Source organism: Rattus norvegicus, chromosome 2, assembly GCF_036323735.1.
Source record: "Rattus norvegicus strain BN/NHsdMcwi chromosome 2, GRCr8, whole genome shotgun sequence".
Classification (NCBI taxonomy): Eukaryota; Metazoa; Chordata; class Mammalia; order Rodentia; family Muridae; genus Rattus; species Rattus norvegicus.
Window position 1 is genome coordinate 20,900,421 of NC_086020.1, and position 8,735 is coordinate 20,909,155.

Genomic DNA, 8,735 nt, shown 5'->3' on the forward strand with positions numbered 1-8,735 from the left:
GCTAGTAAATAACCATCAGACTGAGCACAGTGACCCCAATCAAGGAGTTAGAGAAAAGACTGAAGGAGCTGAAGGGGTTTGCAACCCCATAGGAAGAACAACAATATCACCCAACTAGACCCTACTAGAGATCTCAGGGAATAAACCAGCAACCAATGAGTACCCACAACTCTAGTTGCATGTGTAGCAGAGGATGGCATTGTCCAGCATCAATGGGAAGAAAAGTCCTAGGTCCTGTGAAGGCTCGTTTCCCCAGTGTAGGGTAATGCCAGAGCATTGAGGTTGGAGTGGGTGGGGGTGAGTGTGAGCATCCCTATAGAAGTGAGGGATGGGGTTTTAATGGGAAAGTGGGGGGAAAGGGTATAATATTTGAAATGTAAATACATAAAATGTCCAACAAATATAAAATTTAATAAAAGAAGTATAAGTCGTGTTGTGGTAGAGGAGAGTGGGGAGTGGAGTGGGCGGTGGCTGCCGAGTTGAGGAGCAGGAGTGGTTAGGTGACATCTGGCTATGGCTAAGCATACAGGGAACATGAATGAGACAACTTGTACCTGTGAGTAGCATAGGTGGCTGAGAGAGTGCTTGGGATTACCTGTGTTTTGCTGAACTTGTAAAGGAGACACCTGGGTGGTGGGTTACCAAGAACACTGACCTTTGGGCAGTCTCACAGCTGAGAATACTGGATTTTCACCCTAGTCCAGCAGCTCTGCTGCTCACTTAGATACAGATGAATGAAGGCTCCATTCAGAAAGAAACCTGGCCATCAGTCCAGAGTTGGTGCAGACCATGATGGAGTATCTACAAATATGCTGAGGAAGAGGACATCTCACAAAAATACATCGAACCAGTGTGGGAGCAAACAAGCCTGTCTCCCTACCCAGGCAGAAAATCATAGGCTGCATGATCCAACCTGGGTGGAGAGAGGCAATGGCTTTGTGATCCAGTGGAAGGGGACTGTCCTGGGCTGGGTGCCTGTGAATCTTTCCTTGTATTTTATAAAGTATGATGGATTTGACTGTGTTTATGGACTAGAACTTAATGAAAAAGAAAGAGTTTCTGTACTTGACGTCCTCCCTGATAGAGTTGCAACATCTCAGATTAGCGAGGCACACTTAGAGGACACAACGATTGGCAAAGGTGAAAGGAGGGGGTTGGTGTTGGCACAGGCTCCTGTCATGAACATATGGTTTTATATCACTTATGAGAAAAATCCTGTCTTGTACATACACCAGATCTTAAATGATTACAAAGAAGGTGACCTCTGCATCATGCCTGATTCCAAGATTCACCTCCATCAGAAAAGGAGCCAGGAGAAGTTGTGGACAGCCATTAGGCAAGCACATTGAATATGCCAAAGAAGATGGCTTGCAAAGGACTATCATGATCATCCACCAAGTAGAGGACAAGCCCTTTGTCTATTTCATCAAACTTGATGACGACCTCCATATTTATGTATACGGTTTGGTGAAAACATCCTAGATGTCATCACATACTCTGCCAATTTTGTGAAACTATTAAATGTATAATTTTTAGACATAAAAACTCATTTGCTTTCCAGTTTAATGAAAGCTTAGATGTCTTTGCAAACCCACAATCTCCACCAGCACAGCTGGTGTTGTTCTGAATGGTACAGACTGATTCTAACACAAGGCATCTGTGAGGGAAGTTCTCCCTCTTCAGAGCATCTGTGTAAGGGGTGGCCTCCCTCTTCAGAGAATCTTTGGGAGGGGGATTCCTCCCTCTTTAAACAAGACTTCCTACTGGGAGTTACAAGCAAGGTGGTGAAAGTTAAGCTAGTATCATAGTCATTTATAGCTGGATAGGTTGTATCCATTTTCCTTTCACTCTAACTCTGTCTTATTGTGCTGCCTAATGCAAGCATGGTTTGTTATTTCTGTTACTGTCTTTTCTGAGAGATTATGTATCTCTATATCTACTTGTCTAGATCTAGGTCTCTGTGCCTATGTATATATTATACAGGCACAGAGGCACTCAATGTGGCATGCCTTTCCTTGTGGATTTGGGTGGGGGTGATAATGTTTTCTTCAGTTCAACAGAAGTGCCGACTGGTCAGTCATGTTTACAGTATGCTTGATCTTTGTTTGACATTAAATCTGGGCACAGGAAACACACAGAAACATTTAAGTTGTTTCAAAAGTCAGAATTCCTGAATACCATTTTAATCTGGATGTTTTTAGCTGAGTCCTGGTATAAAGTAGCCATAAACAGTCACTTACACACAGTAGAATTGAATAAACTGTTGAGAATTCTGGGTAAAAGGCTGCCTTCATTCTAATCTTTGCTTTTTTGTTTATTTGTTTGTCTGTTTGTTTTTGACTTGGTTTTTGTGTATGTGTTTTGTTGTTATTATTTGTTTGTTTTTGTTATTGTTTGCTCTTTAATCATAAATACTTGTAAAATAGAGCCTAGGTCCTTGGATCACATGGAATAATATAGATGTCCTTTTAGACGGTACATTAGTCTATTTGTACACACTTGTCATTGGGATTTCAGTATTTAGACTTAAGAGACAACAATACACCAATGGTTTGGATATGTGGTAAATTCTCGCAGGAACAGTGCATTTGTATTAGAAATAAAAAGTTTAAGTATGGCATTTTTGCCTTCTGTCAAGTTCTCTGGGACTTTTTAATTTTTATTACTACTATTGTTGATGTACCATTCTGATCAGAAGCCCCCTTCTCCCTTTCTGCTCCTCTTGGCTTTCCCCCACACAGAATGCTAAACCAATATGGCTTCTTGCTTTGACCCTGTTGTGGTAGTGTCTGTTCTTGCTCCAAGTGTACTATTCAAGCAGGTTTATTCCCTCCATGGGCTCCAGGGTTTGCATGTTTTGATGTGTTGCTAGAAGGTCATCCTTCCTAGTTATGGGTGGATGGCAGCTTCTCCCCATCAAGTATATTCATGATTTGTTCCTGCAAGGTTGTTTGAATCTGAAATAAAACTGAAATTCAGTTTGTTGACTAGCTGAACCTCTATTTGCTCTCATTTTGTTTGGAAGGAACCTGGTAGCTTGTCAGCTGGCAGAAAGATGGTTTGTAAAACCAGTCTCATGGAGGCTGGAAATTTTTTCTGTGGCTGAAGAGTCTTGGATACTGTTAAGTAAACACAAGAGGCTTGGCCAAGGGTAGATACGCTTACTTAGTTGGGGTTCTTCCTGTTGTAAGAAATCATTCATTGTTTAATGTGCTTGGCTATCGATAGCCATTTAGTCTTCACAGAGGCTGACCACCGTATGTTGCTGGGTGGTCACAACTGCTCACCATGTGAACACAGTACCTCAGTTCTGTTCTCGGCTACAATCCCTGTGTGCTCAGTGTTTCCTGTAGGCACCAGGGACAAGCTTCTCAATGCCATGTGATATATGCTAGTCTTTGGTGCCTCTAGTATATGCGACCAGGTATCATCCATATAAATATAAATCTCTGAGCCAAGTCAGACTCTTATAGCCCATACTGGTATCTGTGGAACAAGTGGGTGAGTGCATCCTGCAAGCACTAATGGCACAAACCATGGCTCAGTTACTGGAAAGTAAAATTCCTTTTGAAATGTCCTGAGGACTGGATCAGTTCAAATGTGTCTGCCATTATCTGATGCCTTGCATTGTGATTTTCTTCAAGCAGCCAGAATTAACTTTAGTTACCTGTGAACCTCAGGTCTGGGGTTGTAACATGAAGATTGGAATGATTTGGTCACTAATCCATTTGCAGCCTTTACATATGGCAGAGGGAAGGGGAAGGCCCTTTCTTTTTTACCACCCTTAATGGTGATGAACAACTCCTGAACCTATCATCTTTGGCTTCCCTGAGGCTTTCAGTTCAGATCTGCATGTATTGCTTGCATTGTTCTGTTATCAGAATGTTGACTCCTCATTTAGGAGTTCAACATGAATTTCCAAAATTTTCATGGGGCTGTGGCAACACACACCATGAATCTGTGTATAAAAATTTACTGGCTTTCCTCACTTACCTGCTCTAGTATCATATAGTGTGTGTGTGTGTGTGTGTGTGTGTGTGTGTGTGTGTGTGTGTGTGTGTGTGTGTGTGTTTGTGTGCGCAACGTATGCGCGTGGGCAAGTATGTGTGTTTTATGTCAGACTGCCACATAAACTTCAGAGAAGAACCTTGAAGCAGACCATCCATTTTGGCATGTTCTATTCTAAGTAGAACATTCAGTGTAACTAACTAAATTGCATGTTAAAGAAACACAGGTTCTTTCTTTCTTTATTTATTTCAATTTGTTTTTGGTTTTCTGTATATTTGCTTACTGTGATGTTCTAGTGATTGTAGGGTAAAGACCCACTGGTGAAGTGTAGGGCAATGAGCTGTGAAAGGTACCCTGATTCCTGGTCAAGACAGGTCGAATCCCCAGAAACCCTAATAGGGACAGCAGGCACATTACCAGCCTCCCAGATCAGGGTCTCACAAATGCAGCCCCCTACAAATGCCTGTAGAGAGATTTGAGACACATCAAGTCATGTACAGCAATGCCCCAAACCCCTCCTCCACAGATGAGTACGTGACCACAGGTTACATATGCCCCAAACCCCTCCTCCACAGGTGAGGACATGACCACAGGTCACGCAGGCTCAAGACAGATAAGCTGTAGAGACAGGACCATGCCTCTGAACATGTAGATGAGGTGACCCACCCAAAAAATGTATTGAAGGGTCCTGTTCATAATTTATGCTGTGCAAGAATCACTCCATCGTCTGAGAGCTTCTGTTATAAGAGCTGTATCACCGCCACTTGGGGAAGAGATCTGCTCTCCTAAAATTGCCTCCAGAAGCCCTCCTGTACCCCTCACCAGCTAGTCCATCTCCTGTTGGCTAAGCCCGGCCTGAAATGGGGGCAGAACAACATCTGCCCGAGTTCTCTTCCTCTCTCCTGGACCCACGAACCTAACCAGACCAGGTTTACCTGGAAAACCTCCAGCACTACAACAGACAGAAATGCTGACAGAAGGTGATTCCAGTTGTATATGTCACACAGCATTCAAAAGGGACTCTGCATAATCTAAAAACCACAGTTGCTTCTAAGCCAGATTTCATTTCTATTCTTTTTTTTTCAGAGTTTATTGCTTTTTTTAATATTTGAAATAAGGACAGTGTAGATGAAATTCTATTCTTGTTTTATGTGTCAAACCCAAAGAGCATTGGACCTGAATCTCTGAACACTGTAGACCCATTAGAAAGACTGTCCCGATCATCACAAATTGTAGTGCCAGAAAACACTTACACTGATTGTCTAGAAGATAAAAGTCCTCCAAAGATGACACAGGAAAAATCCTAAAAAAATAGTGGTTGAAATGTCAGTGTTTCTTGGGAATGCTGCGCTCTCTGTATTCTCCCTCATTGGTGCAGTTGGAATGAATGAGTAGAGTTCAGAGGCCTTCCTGTTCTAATTTAAAACTGGATAAATGACCTCATTTTTTGAACTTGAATTTATTTTTAAATTTGATTTTATTCTATACAAGGTGTAGATGGTTCTCTGTTCTCTGAATTTAGAAGTATACACAGTACAACTGTTTTAATTCTGTAATTTTACAAATATAATGTGACTCTATCCTTTCTTAAAGCATTCAAAATAAACCCTTTACTTGCACAAAAAAAGACTGTAAATCTACTTCATTGCTTTAAAATTCCTCATCATTCTCAACATTTCTAGTTCTCTATACATTTATACTTATTTGAATATTGTTAGTGGCCAAACTTCTTAGTAGATTTGATGTGATGATTTAGTTTCTCTGGATATAGAACTATGTTGAGCAGTAATCTATGGGACAATAAACACATGTCTTCTTCTGTGTATCTGAAATCAGCAACATCTCTCCCTCTTAAACCACCAGCCACAGCACCTCTCTTTCCCATTAGGAGATCCACCCTTTCTCCTTGTGATTTTGGATCCAACGTGCTCTCATTTTCCTACTTTTCTCCATTTCTATTGTTAGGACTCATATCAGAGTAATCCCTATGTGATCTGTACTGGTAGCTTTATATTGATCTCACTTTACTATTTATTCCTTTCAACATCACCCTTCTACTCTGCAGTCACAGTTGGTTTTTCAAAGGTCAAATGTACGATTTAATCAAAAATAAATCCTGTTTTTCTGATTTTACATAAAAATCAAAGTTCTTTGATCAAAGTATTGCAGTGTCATTTACTGTATCTCAAAATAAGCAGGATCCCAATTTTCCACCCCAACGCTCCATGCAGGAGAAACTTCTCTTATCTCAAATCCCACCAATGTATGACCATTCACCCCACTTAATCTGTTTTGAAAGCACAAAAGCCAAGGCTTCATGACCCTGAAGATAATGATTAATGTGAACAAATTTCACTCTGCTGTAGAAAGCATTATGAGGTAAATAATCCAAAAAAGATTCAGTAAAAGAGATATCACATTTTTTCTCTGATATATACAGAGAAAAGATATGAGGGTCTTTCAGAAAAAATGAAAGGAATATGGAGGTGGCAGAATATAAAGGGAGATGGACAAAATCAAAGTATGTCACATGTATGAAAAGCACTTTTATTTGGTAAAAATGAGTGGAAGCTAAAAAGTCATACTGTAATCTTTCGAAATAGATAAGGGAATAAAGCTGTCAGTTGTAGAAGGAAGCAAAAGTCCAAAAAAAGAAAGAAAGGAACAAAAAGCCAAGGAAAGGATCTTGGCTATAGGCTGAGGAGACTTGTTCATGTTCCTGAGTGCTGTACAGTCTACTTGTATATTGATTTCTCCTAACCTTGCTGACATTAATATACATTTTATTTGTAGTCACCATTTTTCTTTCATTTATTACGAAACTTGAATGTGTCTTTGTTTATTAAAACTGAAGAACTTTAAATAGTACAGGACACTGAAGTTAGCAAAGATATAAAGAAACTTGACAAAGTGAGGGGAATTACTGCAGATAATATTTTCTAAGATATATAGATCTCAGTCTTCCAATACAGATGTACAAAGGTATATGAATAGTATACATATGTATATATGTATAACAAAATTTAGTTTAAAAAGCCATAAATTTGAAAGACAAAAGAAGGGCAAATAAGAGAGTTTGGAGGAAGGAAAGGTAAGAGGGAGAATTATTTAGTTACACTATAATTTTAAACCAATAAAAGAAATCATAAAAATAAGAGAATGTCAGTAAAGATATGTGACAGGTGAAGTTATTTCAGATGTTACTTTAAAGTGTTGAGACTATTTTTTAATAATTGTGTACTACTTTAGGGATCATTAAAAACAGGGAGTAAATATTAACCAAGTTTTGTTAATGTGTTAGTGACAAAAATAACACATTTTGAATTTATTTCATTTAATTAAACTGGGCTGGATACTAATGATATCATAGTTACCCTTGTAAAGTTAACCTTTCTTTCCAATATAAGTGAATACATACAGTTTTTTTGCTATGATAAGTCACTATAGCTATGTATCTGACTGATATAGAGGCTATATTCAAATATAAAAGTGGGGACTGAAGCCCAATTTTCTCATGGTCTTAATCTCTTTCCCTGTAATATATTAAGCCACTTGAAAAATCAAATATAAAAGTGCACATCTAAAATGATGACTACTTTTGAAAAAGAACCCTCATGTCTCATTATATGTCTCTAGTTTCAACCTCTTGAGAAAAAAGGGAATAGTTTCATATTTTTGTGAAAATTAAGAGAAAAGATTTTCTTGTTTCTTTGTTTTCCCTTTGCACTGACAAGTCATTTTGGAAAATAAATTATGCCTTTCTTAATATTCTGAAGACTAATTTCCATCTTTCTACTATTTCATCAGGCATTTTGATTGTTTTGATTATCTGATGTCTCTTTTCCATATATTTGCACCAAGAAGAAACATCAACTGACAATGTTTCTCATGTAATTATAATAATTTCCTTAATTCTGTAACTTGAAGCAGCATATTCAGTAGAAATTATTAATGACAGTAGTCAAATATTATGTAAGTTAATTAGATGTTGAGCTGCACTGATTTGATTTGTGAAAATTGTATCTTAAATAGAAGCAAGTAGCAGTCAGGAACAGATCTCACAGAAGATACTGGAGTCAAGTAACTAAGACACTTCTTAGATGAAGGAAATGGAAGGTCCTTCTACTCTTAAAACATTTCAAAGATAATGAATTTAGGGAATTTAAAAAAATCCCTAAATATCTTATAAATTCCTTCTAAAACAGCTGTAGTTGACTCATCAAAAACAGATCAGAAACTCATTTTGAAGGTTTTCATATCATAATTTTGAAAGTGTGTCACCTACATCAATTCTTCAGTATTCACTTGCAGTTAAAATACCCAGGTTTCTATTTCTGTTCTATAAATATTATTTACACTATTATAGTTTGCTGGTGTTTGCCTCATTAAATATAAAGAGGAACATATAGCATTGTGACATTCAAATTAACTCACTTGAAAAACATAAAGCAAATTCTTGTATCTTTTTTTAATGTGTTGTATGAAGCAGAACCAAGGCTTATTAAATACTTAACTAGTGGATTTGATTGATGAGCATAGGAGAATATCAATATTAGTAAAACTATGTATAGTTTCACTTGTTTAAATTAATGTAACTTAAAATCAAATACTCAGTTTGTAAATATAGTTTTAATTTCATAGACTCCTGGCTTTTCTTTAAAACTATTTTTCATTTTTTAAATTGTGCACAAATATTTATGCACAAAATGTTGATTTTGATTCCTTCA

General features: G+C 37.9%; 1 pseudogene; it reads left to right on the forward strand.

The window, feature by feature from the left end:
* The first annotated feature begins 580 nt into the window (after positions 1 to 580).
* On the forward strand, positions 581 to 1,781 carry Spin1-ps1 (spindlin 1, pseudogene 1; annotated as a pseudogene).
* Positions 1,782 to 8,735: the final 6,954 nt, after the last annotated feature.